Consider the following 14,306-nt stretch of genomic DNA (forward strand, 5'->3'; position numbering starts at 1 on the left):
TGATGTTGACTTAAATAAGACAGGTGTACCAGTTATGACCATACGTTCCTATCCTATCAAGGTGTGTTCCTGCTATGACCTATTGGAATTCTCAATATTATAAAACACCATAATAGAAACCTTTAGCAATTACCGGTACACCTGCTTTATTTGTAAAATATAAACTCTAGCAGAATTTTCACTCACAAGCAAACAATGTAAGGTTGGATTTATTACATCCTCTGCATATATTACATACACCTGTGTCCAATATAAAAGCATACCTTACCTTACCAATCAGGCTAAGGCCTTGTTGTCCCCTACTGTCCGAAGAAGTCGTCTCCACTCTACTCAATCCATGGCCACACTTCGCCAGCCTCGTAGTCTGCGAAGGGTCCGCAGGTCGCCTTCTACTTGCCCGATCCACCTTGCCGCTGCGCACCTCTTCTTCTTGTTCCTGTTGAGTCGCTTTCTAGAACCATTTTCACTGGGTCGTCGTGCGGCATTCTTACGACGTGCCCAGCCCACCGTAGTCGCCCAATTTTTGCAATGTGGACGATGGATGGTTCTCCCAACAGCTGGTGCAATTCGTGGTTCATTCGCCTCCTCCACGTTCCGTCATCCATCTGCACTCCACCGTAGATGGTACGCAAAACCTTCCGTTCGAAAACACCAAGGGCGCGTTGGTCCTCCACAAGAATAGTCCAGGTCTCGTGGCCGTAGAGGACCACCGATCTAATCAGCGTCTTGTAGACAGTCAACTTCGTGCGGCGGCGAATTTTATTCGACCGAATGTCCTCCAGAGTCCAAAGTAGGCACGATTCCCTGCCATAATGCGTCTTTGAATTTCTCTGCTGGTATCATTTTCGGCGGTCACCAGTGTGCCCAAATACACGAACTCATCGACCACCTCGATTTCATAACCGTCAATCGGGGTGGGAGAATAACATTGTCTTCCCTAGAACCTCTTCCTTTCATGTATTTTGTCTTTGATGCGTTGATGGCAAATCCAATCCGCCTAGATTCAGCCTTCAGTCTGATGTACATTTCCGCCATCGTCTCAAAGTTCCGTGCCATGATGTCAATGTCATCGGCCATCCCAGCTCTTCTGATCACACCTTCTAACGCGATGTTGAATAGCAGACACGAAAGTCCATCACCTTGCCATAACCCCCTTCGAGATTCAAAGGGACTCGAGAGTGTCCCCGATACTTGTACAACGCACATCACTCGATCCATCGTCGCCTTGACCAATCGCGTCATTTTATCCGGAAATCCGTACTCGTGCATAATCTGCCACAGCTGATCTCGATCGATTGTGTCGTATGCGGATTTTAAATCGATGAACAAATGATGTGTGGGCACGTTGTATTCGCGGCATTTCTGCAGAACCTGGCGCATCGCGAAAATTTGGTCCGTGGTAGCGCGGGCACCCATGAATCCCGCCTGGTATTGCCCCATGAACTCTCTTGCAAATGGTGACAGGCGGCGGCATAGAATTTGGGAGAGTACCTTGTAAGCGGCGCTCAGCAGTGTGATCTCGCGGTAGTTGCAGCAATCCAACTTGTCACTCTTTTTGTAGATTGGGCATACGACACCGTCCATTCACTCCTCTGATAATATCTCCTTCTCCCAAATATTTGCAATTACCCAGTGTAGCGCTGAAGCCAGTGCTTCACCACCGTATTTGAATAGCTCACTTGGTAGTCGATCTACACCAGTTGCTTTGTTGTTCTTCAGCCGACCGATCTCCTCCTCAATTTCTTGAAGATCAGGGGCCGGTAGCCTGTCGTCTTCTACGCGTGCTCCAAGGTATGTTGCCATGCCACCTCCGTTTTCTACTGCTTCACCGTTGAGGTGCTCGTTACAGTACTGCTTCCACCTCTCAATCACCTCACACTCGTTCGTGAGAAGGTTACCGTCCAAGTCCTTGCACATATCGGCTTGCGGCACGTAGCCTTTGCGCGAACTATTTAGCTTCTCATAAAACTTCCGTGTGTCGTTTACGCGGTACAGATTTTCCATCGCCTCGCGATCTCGGTCTTCCTGCTGACGCTTCTTCCTTCGGAAAACCGAGTTTTGTCTGTTCCACACTTGTCTGTATCGCTCCATATTCAATCTCGTGCGGTGTTGCAGCATTCTCGCCCGTGCTGCATTCTTCTCCTCTACTAACAGTTTGCATTCGCCGTCAAACCAGTCATTTCTTCGGTCCGGGAATGCAGTACCTAGTGCCGCTGCAGCAGTACGACCTATGGCGGAACGGATGTCCCTCCAGCCATCTTCAAGATGCGCCAAGCTGCTCTTCCGTGAGTAGTGCAACTTCCAGCTGCTGCGCGTAGTCCTGGGCAACTCCGGCGTCCCGTAGTTGCTCAATGTTTGGTCGCGGCGTTCGACTTCGACGGGTGTTATGAACTGTCGAGAGTTTGGGGCGCATGCATACTGCAACTAGGTAGTGGTCCGAATCTATGTTCGCACTGTGGTACGTGCGGACGTTGATAATGTCGGAGAAGAATTTCCTGTCATTTAGAACGTGATCGATATGGTTTTCTGTGTGTTGTTCAGGTGATCTCCAGGTGGCTTTGTGGATAATCTTGCGAGGGAAAAGGGTACTTCGAACTACCATACCCCGAGAGGCTGCAAAGTTCACGCATCGTTGGCCGTTGTCGTTCGATACGGCATGCAGGCTGTTTGACCCGATTGCCGGTCTATACATTGCCTCCCGTCCTACCTGAGCCCTACCCTATACCTCAAACGATCTTCATTTTTCACGCTAAGAAAATCGAATGCCTACAGCGCCATCAAGCCCTTCCCGTGAACCAAATGGCAATAAATTTTGGTAGGGTATTTCTGAACCTACATACAATCATTTCGACTGATAGGCAACTCCACAGTAGTCAAGTCCGAAGTCTCATCACCTGTCGTAACAACATTATCATAATAAAGAATCTAAAATACCATTAAATTATAAATTGAGTTGCGTAATTGGTGACTGATGGTATTCACCATATTAAACAATCATTTTCTACATTTAGCGCTAGTAGCAGTCACATGATAAACACATTTTCAGCTCGTAATTTATAAAATTATCGACAACAGAGGAGACTCCATCATTGTACGTTTAATTCGATTGATCAGCCCTTTTACCGTCGCAACGGTGAATGATTGATTCTTCCCTATCGAGTTATCTCGTATATGAAATCAGCAAAACAACGTAAACAACAACGGTCGGCAATCCTGGTCCGATGGCAATTGCGATGCATCATTTTTGTCGAAATCAATTACCGATTGCACTTTAACAATGGTGGTGGACAGCCGTCGTCTCACAATTTAAAATTGTGATTTCGAAAATCCCCCCGTGGACTGCCTTTTGGCTCCGTTCCTTTTCGATCAGGTCTGGAGTCAAACAAATTACCCTTTCGTCACGAAATGCGAACGTTTTGGGAATGATAGGCCTCCGCCGTTCCGAAGCGTCGCGATGCCCTTATCAAGCGCGGGATAATTTGTCATGATAGGCGTCATTAAAACGAAACGTGGGGAGAAGAAATTTTATTGATGCCGACGCGATGATGATGATAAAATGACTTTCGTTGGTCTTCTTTTTTTCGGTAGGCATTTACAGGAACGGCAACTGCTTTTCTGGGAATGTTAGCATATGGGTGACCGTTGCTGGCTTGCTGGACAGTCAGAGTACGATGCCGACGCCAGTCCGTCCAACCGACGTTCCCAAAATGGTTAAAAGCCACGAACAAGAGAGCAAGGTTAATAAAATTCCTCAAATTCGAAGATGGGTCGTAAATTACACGCTCAACGGAAGGTCACTCCGAAGACGACGTGCTGCAATTCACAATCAGCGTCATGCAGAGGAGTCCAAAGTAATCGCTAAGGAACTGAAAAATGAGTAATTTCTGTTGAATGTGTGATTTATGAAACTGCTTGGAAAAATTATGTGCATCAGTATAATATATTAATTGATTTTTAAAGCTTCAGTTTAACGTGATTATTTGTTGTGTTTAATTCATTTTATAAATAATCCAGTAAACATATTCACGGGGAATTCCCATAAAAAGCAACATTGTATCAGAGAAATATTTGGTAGGCTTAACTCTCACTTGTAACATTCCTTAATTAGCAATCATACAAAATACGCTGAAATCAAATGATTAGTCGCAATGGGTCATCTAAGCTAAATAAATCAATAAACTTGTGTACTAATTGAGCCAAGATAACTGGAAGCGGCTACGGAATATCGATACCGCATCCCGTATCAATTGGATCGCATGATTTATCCCGCGGGATATTTGTCGAATACCGAACCTTTTGTAGCAGCATCATTATAAACTAACGTGTAATGATGGTTCTTTCAATGCAAACAAAGATCCCGAGAAAACCCTTTTCCCAACGATTGAGGTCAAAATGTGCCGAAATTTCCGTCTTTTGGCTTTTGTTACAGATTGGAACTCATTCCTCATTTGTCATCTTTCGTCCCCTTTTTCATCAACTCAAGCAGGCATCAAAAAGCAAACCATTTTGTCATGCGATGAAGGAAACGTAAAGGCTAAATAAGGTGGGTTTCGTAAAGTGTAGGATATTATTTCTAGCACTCAGGGCCTAACTGCGATGATCGATTTACTTCATCTAATTTTTTTAGCTTTACCGCAGTTAAATAAACCAATTTCCCGAAATTATACCAATACACCAATGTTGTATCAGCTAGCATTAGCTATATCAATTGAAGTCCCATTAGCTTCATATAAATTTTAGGAACTTTTACACAAGATATGAGTAATGAAAACAAGTGTTAAGAATGTCAGTGTAGCTTAAGAAACAATCTGCGGGACCATAAAGGAAATTCCTAAAATATCTTGAAAATATGTGGAACTTCAAAACGGTTCGATTAGCTTCAAAAAAGCTGCAGAAATTTTAAAAGAAGCTTGTTATTTCAGGAATATTCAGGGAACTTAACGTGATCGAAAAGAAACACAAAGAATTTAGAAAAACTGTGGAAGCTTTTAGGAAGTTGCAAGTACGTCAGAAAAACTAGATCTAGAGATCTTTGGTGAATTTTACAGATCTTAAGGGCAGTTACCGTAAATGCAGGAAAGTCCAGACTATTGGAGGAGTTTGAAAATTTATAAGTTAGTTCCATGTTTCTTACAAAATAAAAACAAGAGCCCTCAAGATGTGCAATCGTCTTATCCAACATTTTAATTTGCTCCAGGGTAGAAACGTTATGGAGCATTTCCAGCCCAAAACGCAAACCGGTTGAACATGAGTGTTTCCGATTTGAATGAAACATTACTCATATGTTTGCTGCTACCAATGGTTGCATTTTCCATTTAAATACACTGGAGTCGCTTTTTACGCGGGTGATACGTCCCGCGTAAAAAAAACCGTTTAAATTCCGGAATCCGCGTAAAAAAAACCGCGTAAAGTCCGAAATCCACGTAAAAAAAACCGCGTAAAAAGCGACTCTAGTGTATAACGATAAACCGCGTAAATTTTGAAATCCGTAAAATGAAACATGTAAAAAGCGACTCCAGTGTATGATGTTTTTTCTTCACAGTACCTTTTGAAAAGGGCGTATTAAAAATTTTTGCAAAATATAATAACACCAAAAATGTTGATCTGATCAAGATGACATCTTACAAGAAGTTGTAGGTAGTTAAATTATTTTAAAGGAAAAAATACACTGAAATAAAAAACTTTGTAAATTAACATAAAAAACGCAAAACTTTGATTATTTCAAAATACTAAATAATATTAATGTTCTAAAACTTGGTAAAAAGTGTAGACTGTTAACTTTCTTTTAAAAAAATCTATTCTTTTTTTATTTTATTTTTATTTTTAAAGTTTATGAAATTGCATTACTTTTAGTAAAATAATAATTTATTAAAGTTTTGTGCATAATTTTCTCAACTTAATGTGAACTAATAATAATAATAATAATAATTTTCAACATACTATACCATTTTAAAATGTTAGTCGTTATGTCCAGCAGCGATTGTATATTACAAAATAAAAAAACAATTAATTGTCAGATATGGTAGCTGTCAAACTTACCAGTTTCTATGTATGGGTTGTTTACATCTGTGCGGATTTACTCGCGCTAGTATACTCGCCAACTAGCACGAATTTCAGTTGCTCCTGAAATTTCATGCTGGTAGACGCTGTTAACATTATGCTAGTGAGCTTTTTTGCCATCAGCTAGCTCATTAGCGCTAGTGAAATAGCATAAGTGTAAACACCCCATAGACGCCGCGGAAGAGAAACTAGTTTATAAGTTAATACTCTCCAATATACCAAAATAATCAACAAACCCCCTAACGTGCCTTTTGCAGTCCTCTGTTAGTTGGATACCTTATATTATATTAAACTTATTGTAAACTTATATCACATTAAACCTGTATTTGAGATAAATTCTCTGACGTTTACCATATTGTGCCTAAGGAGCTCTTCCTATACAGAGTCGATGTTATAATAAGAGTCCCACCAAGAGAAAATGTTGCGAACAAGCAGCACTGTTTGTGATTTATTTTTCGTCAGAGTAAACGGCAACCAGATTTTTTGCGTAAACATCGGATGACTTTCATTCAGAAGTGAAAAATTTCATGTCGATAACGGATCTTCTGGGAGACAAAAACAAAATATTCAAACAAGTACTTGGTATAACTTATAAATACCACAATGTACTAAATAAAGAAAAGAAATGTTTTTCATCTAAAATTACTAAAATATTGTCAGTAATGAATGCAATACTTGTAGTTGACTGGCTGTGGGAAACATAATGTTTATTTACTTGGTACCCCGCTTGACAGTTCGATTGGTACTTCTGGCTTCACTCTTGGCGCGGGACTCTTATTATAACATTGACTCTGATCCCATAGAGATCTCCTAGTACAATCTCACCAACACGAAAGTCCAACGTCTATATATGATAAAAGAATAAGAAGACCGCGTCAGGTATTCCACGATATCACAACTACTTAAAAAGGCATCCCGTGGAGGCTTCTTTCACTCACACTTAAAAATTTGCTATAATCAATTGTATCTAATAAAGATAGGCCTAATGTCAACATTGTAATTATTCTGCTACATGTATTGGGAAGTCCTTCACCTGTTTCATTCAGTTCATCTCTCTTAGCGTTTCAATTTAAAAAGCAACTTATTTTTCACTATGGATAACAACTTCAAGTGTTGTAGACCTCTACCTAACTCAAAGAAGTGTTGTTCGGAAACAAGAAACTTGTCAGTTATAGAAAAATTAAAATGTTTTGGTTGAAAAAGGCCTCCGGATAACTCTTTGAAAATTTGAAGTAGATGCCGTCTTCAAGTTTATCGTTTGCCATCAAACAAAACGCCTGCAAATGACGGAAAGCAGTAAGATGGAGAACAACCTTCTACCAGTGGTGTACGCTCAATAGCACCCATCCCAACTAACAATTCTGCAATCATTTGGCTTTCACTCTGATTTACAATGGGAATGAACAATCCATTTAGTTTAAATACAGCATTTCACAGTGTAAAATGTTCCTGCTTAGTAGTTCACCTTTTCACTGTTTTAAAAACCTTTTACAGATAATTCAGCATCATGTATAATGCAGCCAAGTTATTAATGAACGAGAGAGTCGATGGGATCAAGAGGAGAATCGATCAATGTTTTCCTTGATTTGTTTTCCGTGCTAAGCGCCAATGCTACCGACGCTAGGGAGGCAGCTCCCACACCTGGAACCTACCTATCGACCCATCAACTCATGAACCGGGGACCAACGGCTTTACTTCCCTTCCGAAGGAAGGCGTGATCAAAGATGTTATGCCTCAGAACATCCCGGTGGCGCTGACTGGGATTGAATCCGGGCCTGCTGGGGTGAGAGGTAATCACGCTACACTACACCACTGGCGCCGCTATTAGGCAAGCAATATATCATTATATCGTTCTACCACTCCGATCGAGCTATGTTACAGAGCGAGTTTGGCATGGTAGTCGTAGCAACCGTTTTGTCTGTATCGTTGGTTGCTTTATGTGTTTGGATTCGCTGCAGTCGACTATATACAAACTTAACGTCATATTTGACCTGACCAAAGTTAACGTTCCATTTAAATTTTCGAAATTTTGAATGGATACATGTCTACCAGGGAGAAAAGAGCTCTAGAATGGCCAAAACATTAGTCTACCACTGGGCACCCTGTGAACCGAGAAATCAGGAAAACCGTGAAAAAGTCGGGAACTAAAAGTCACCGGAAAAAATAACGAGAAAAACCCGTTACTTTCGATGACAAATCGGGAAAAATATGCTTAGTCCCACTTTTCAAAAACTAAATACAATTTTGGACAAAGAAAAAAATTCAAGACCTTTGTACTGGTCCTGGACTACATTTTTAGCATTAAGTCACTTAGTAGACTTATTAAAAGAATTTCCCAAATTTTTAAAAGATTTCAGAAGGAATTACCATATAACAGCAAACTATTACAGAGTGAATTTCCAAACGAGAGTACGAGAGTTTTAGCTAGAACTTGAACTCAATTGTGAGGGTTCAGAGTAAAATCTATGGAAAATTCACAACGATGTTGAAGCGAACCAAGATTTGTGAAAAATACTAAGGGATTAGAAGTTTATGGGTATGATTCTAAAAGAATTCTGCGAACAGTTTCAAGGGACTACGGATATTTCCAAGGGCATCTCGAAAAGTGTTGCCTTGTGCAAGCAAGTTAGTGCCGCTTTAAGCACTTTAGCCAAAGACCCCACCACCCAGAGGAATGCCAACCGACACATTAGGATCGACGCCAGTAAAACTCTAATTACAGCATACTGGACACAAGGATACACGATTGCATTAGACGATACAGGGCTGAGAGTCGTGCTATTCTGATCCCTGAGTAAGGAAGGCAGACACCTTCATGAAATGGCGAGTGAGATAATAATGGTTTGGCTGCCCCCGTCCAAGGTTAACCCTTAGCAGGCTCTCCGGTACTTTCAAAATTCATCATCAAAGTTGGTGGCTCTGATGTAACATTTCTGACTCACAATGATCTGGCCCTGTAAATCCTAGCATGACCTCCTAAGGACCAATGTTGGTTTTATAAGAGTTCCGAACGCCATTAAGACGAAGGTCGTTAGGCCAAAGGTTATTAGGCCAAAGGTCATACGACCGTATTATCATTAGGCCGAACGGTCACTAGGCGAATAGTCGTTAGGCATAGTAATCAGATCAAATATCGGAACATTATATCATAAAACGAAGAAGTAACAGCTATATTGATTCTAAGCCAAGGAAACTATCAGTCAGTCAAATAGATTGGTGTGAGAAAAGAATGGTCCGCTTTTAAAAGAAGGGAAAATAATGTGATTGCATATTTTGTTCGTGGTGCCAAAAATGAAGAAAACAGTAAAACTCGAAAGAACTTCTTATGTTTAGAAGAATAAAAAATCCCAAAAAAAAAAATAATCATAAGACATCAATTACAAAATTGTTAAACCCTAATCTTCGAAAATTCAGTGAATAAAGGGTGTCCCACATCAAATTGCATCACGGAAAAAATGCTATAGAAAATTACCCATTGGGTATTTTCTCTTAAAAATTTGGGTAGAAAAAGTTTAGAGTGTATTGTTTACACTGTATTTTTATCGCTGTCAGTTTTTCGAAAGGTGGAAAAATGGCTTCACCCGAAAAGCAACGTCGCGAATTGGTTTTGCGCAAGCACCTGGAGAATCCTCAACTCTCTCATCAAGACATCGGAAAACTACTTGAAATCATGCAGTCAACGGTGGGTCGTGTGGTTAATCGTTACTACGAAAATTTGAGCCTCTAACGGAAGGAGAAATGCGGTCAGAATGGATGTTCTATTAGTGATCAGGATCACAAGCGTGTCGTGAAAGTGTTTTAGCGGAATCCCAACGCTTCGGTCAGGGATATGGCCAAAAAGTTGAATCTGTCCAAGTCCTTCGTTTAGAGAGCCAAGGACCGGGAGGGACTACATGCGTACAAAGTGGAGAAGGCTCCAAATCGTGACGAACGGCAAAATACGGTGGGAAAGTCACGGCCCCAGAAACTGTACATCCAGATGCTGACGAAGCCTAATTGTCTCATCATGGATCATGAGACTTACGTCAAGGCGGACTTTCGGCAGCTTCCGGGACTACTGTTCCGGAGGAAGTAAGCAGAAACTTTCAAAGTTTGCCAAGAAATACATGATTTGGTAAGCGATCTGCTCATGTGGCAAACGGAGTGCGCTGTTCGTGACTACTGGGACTCAAAAGGGGAGATCTATCTCAAGGAGTGTCTACAGAAGCGTCTGCTTCCTCTGTTGAAGCAACACGAGGGCCCTACGATCTTCTGGCCGGATCTAGCTTCGTGCCACTATTCAAATGTTGTCCTGGAGTGGTACTAAGCCAACGGGGTCACTTTCGTACCCAAGGTCTTGAACCCTCCCAACGCACCGGACCTAAGGCCCATCGAAAAATACTGGGCTATTATGAAGCAGCACTAGGGAAGTATCCCAGAGTGGTCAAATCTGAGGAAGACTTGAAGAAAAAGTGGGATTCCGTTTGGAAAAAGCTGCAGCTAGATATTGTACAGAGCCTAATGAATGGAGCTAAGCGTAAGGTACGAGCGAGCGGTTATGGTATTGCAGTTGAATGAAATAAATATGCCAAAAGCTTACTAATGGGTTATATTTTATTGTCTGAAATTTTGAAGAGGATCAGTCAACTAGGTAGTTTTCTATAGCGTTTTTTTTTCCGTGATGCAATTTCATGTGGGACACCGTTTATATAAAACTTCTTCAATAATAAATGTATGGGAATATGCAAATTGCTTAGGTCACCAGCTTCAAACCAGGTGACAAATTCAAGTTCCAGTTGTAGCAAGTCCCAACGAGAGCACGACGAGACGTACAGAAAGTTGGGCATTTTTTTTACCTTGTTCTTCAGTTACTGTAGATTTATATACTTGAAAGGTTGGCTGGGATGGCTTGAACAATTTAAGCAATTTCAAAAATATAAGTTCAACTATTTAGGCAATTTATTGATACACTGTTGATTAGAAGAACTGACGAGTAGTCATCACCAACATTGAGTTGTCCGCTTAACATTTGACTCTCCATCTATAAACTGAACAGGTGCACCTTCTCCATTGAATTGTCCATTGATATGAAGTTCATATCTTATATCTACAGCATTTTAAAGATATTTCCATTTCACTCAGTGAAGTAATCAATCGTCAAACTGCAATGACGGTATCAACAGATGGAACCCAACTACCAAATAAAGCGTGCCAATATATCACTGTTTTGTTTTTATTTCTGCTTTGGCCACGAGCCAGAATCCCACCAAACTCGGCTAAAGCGCATTCGTGACGGCCCAGAAAATGATAATGCACGTCCATACATTTTTTTACGAGACCGCAAAGTCTTTCTTTATTTGAGCAATTTGCCAGCCACGAATTTTTCTGTCTTCCTTAGCGGCCGAAATCCGAAACCGCTTTGAGACTGGGTCGAACATGAATAATTCATCATCCTATTTAAGCTGGTATCGCTTTCTGGTGCGCATCTTATTCGAGTCAACCTTCGTCAGTATGTGATGTTGATGATGATGATGATGATGATAATGATGACGGAGGACATGACCAACATCCGAGGGTTGTAAAAGACGTTTCGCGCAATGCATCAAACTTGCTCAATGGGAACCGCAGCTGAGGCGAAAGAGCTGAGACCTAACAAAGCACAGAAATCAGAAACAGTCTACCTTCTTCCCGCCAAGACGAAGCACAAAGCACAACTCACACGCACAATGTATGTAACCATGCAACATGCACTGAATTCCAAACGGTTTGACAACTGAAAAGCCCTCTGATGAACGGCTTACAACACACATTGCCGGCAGAGTCGTCAAATCTTATCATACGATGAACATCCCAGATCTGTTGCATCAGATATCCGTTGCTTTGAACGTTCAAAGCGTCTACAAGACTTTTCGATTAACAAACACTTCAGCGTCTCTCTTCGACGCAGCAGCCAGGCTTACCAGATTTATGGGATCTCGAACCCTTTTCAAACAAGACAGTGTAGCAAACTCGAAAATGTTAAATTCAGTTGCTTTCCTGGTCGCTCTGTCTTCGTACGGACCAGTCAACAGCATCAATGTGTCATGTTCACACACGTGATGTGAGACCCCGTTCCACAATGCTGAATGCATAAGTGTTTACTGAAGAAGATTGACTTAACAGTGCTGGAAATTGGAATGCAATTCTCAGTCGAAAAAAAAGTATATGCTGCCTGTCAGTCAACCACTACTGACTGCTCTAATTTCAATGCAAAATGTTGTAAAAGTAGCAACTTTAAATTCACCGAAGGGGCTTCCTCTGCAAGGGCTTAAACGAACTTCAGTGGACATAAATATAAACCCGTTGTTTAAGGGATTGCGCGGGTGGAACCACGTCGATTCACCTGTCCGCCGCAGCATCAGAACAAATGGCCATGTGGAATGAACGTAGAATTCAATTTTTAATAGCATCCATCAAATTTCCATCGGAAGAGTTTCTCTTCAGACTATTTTCCCGGAAAAGCCATATGGGATGATAGCGTCGCGGGGATTTTCAATAGAAGCGAACCTCCGCCGATGGAAATGGATAAATTGAAAATGTCATATTCGGAATTGCCTTTACCAGCTATTCAAAGAGCAGAGCCCTCGTCGTCACAGCACCAAACGGGAGATAAAAGCCGGTGAGCGAAATCTAATCGGATAAACGTTATTTATGTCAGTGAGTCTTTTTAATCTCAATTGAATCAATATCGAAGATTAAATATTGTATTAATTTGACAAAGCAAGCGCGCAATGGATGAATTGTCCAAAAAAACGTGCATCAATAAAAAAAAACGATTCAAACAGTGCACAGTGGTTTGAATGCTCAATATCACGAACTTTTTTATTTGCGCCTTCAATGTCGGTTTTTTCACTATGAGAGTTTTTGCATAAAATAAAGCGCAAAGACTAGTGATAGGTTTTAGTTCGGAACTCCACCACAGGCGGCGCTGCAAAATCTAACTTTTTACATTTACAAGATAGGTATGTGGTGTCTTGAGCAAAGTTGTAGATAATTTTACTACAAAAATCTTTGCTGAACTCTATATTCCTTAGTTTTTGAGATACGTAGCGTTTAATATGACTATTCAACAAAATTTATTTTTTTTTCAGTTTTTATAACATATTAAAAAACTATAGGTTTTAGAAGACTATAATGTCCTACAAATATTTGTATTTTATCACAATACAAAACTTTGTTGAAGACGTTCAAAAGGTATCGATTACACAGGCTGAGTTATTCACAAATTTAGTAATTTTTTTTACATATTTTGTGCCCTCACAGACAAAAATCCAGCAAAATCCGGCAGGTGAATCTTGAATAGGATGAAAGCTTGTTTAAAAGTGATCTCAAATTATATTGAAACGTTTGTCCCTTTTAGTATCCTCGTTGATTATTTTGCATTTCAAAAAGGTCTTGACCACGGACATCAGAGTAATTGCCATAATCATAATCATAGTAAAATTATCTACAACTTTGCTGCAGACACCACATACCTATCTTGTAAATGTAAAAAGTTAGATTTTGCAGCGCCGCCTGTGGTGGAGTTCCGAACTAAAACCTATCACTAGGCTTTGCGCCTTATTTTACACAAAAACTTTTCTATAGACACCAAAGTGAAAAAACCGACATTGAAGGCGCAAATAAAAAAGTTCGTGATATTGAGCATTCAAACCACTGTGCAGTGGTACCGTAAAACGGGGTAACATTGAAAGTTTTTTAAAGTATATTCTAAATATTTTTTACAACAATGAATGTTTTTCAAATTTTATATTTTTAAAACAAGTACTGAGGATCCAAGAGTTAATTCGTCAGTAATATGTTTAACGGAAATTTAAACATTTGCACCCTTTTTTTTGTTTTTTAGTTTTCATGTGACTGTCGGGAACACTCACTCGAATCCGTTCCCCAAGGAAACTGGAGTGCCATAGCGGTGGCGCTATTCCTGGTGGCAACGACTAAGCGGAACGAAGAATACAGACCAAACAGCAGTCTCCGCCGTCTGCTGGTGGACGCTTTCGGTGGCATCCAGCTCTCCGCGCCGAAGAGTGTACGGTGTCATATCTGCCACTCGGGCCATCTAATTCGAGGAACACTGATCACCATCCAAGACCATCCGATTTCGCTCAAGAAAACAGGGGAACTCCCCCTTATTCTGCGGCGCGAGTGAGGTGCGGTGACTCGCTGTCACTAGTGAGGTGACAAATGTCACCGCGGGTGAGGTGACTCTCCGTGCAATTCAAATGGAG

General features: G+C 40.9%; 1 protein-coding gene across 1 annotated transcript in view; it reads right to left on the minus strand.

Moving 5' to 3' along the window:
* The window catches only part of LOC135712333 (cardioacceleratory peptide receptor-like), a 325,970-nt gene that overhangs the window by 112,004 nt on the left and 199,660 nt on the right, over positions 1–14,306 (minus strand). The gene's annotated exons all lie outside the window — the stretch shown is intronic.

The sequence above is a fragment of the Ochlerotatus camptorhynchus genome, unplaced genomic scaffold (assembly GCF_037179485.1).
Source record: "Ochlerotatus camptorhynchus isolate MF236.1 unplaced genomic scaffold, CSIRO-AGI_Acam_v1.1 ptg000471l, whole genome shotgun sequence".
Classification (NCBI taxonomy): domain Eukaryota; kingdom Metazoa; phylum Arthropoda; class Insecta; order Diptera; family Culicidae; genus Ochlerotatus; species Ochlerotatus camptorhynchus.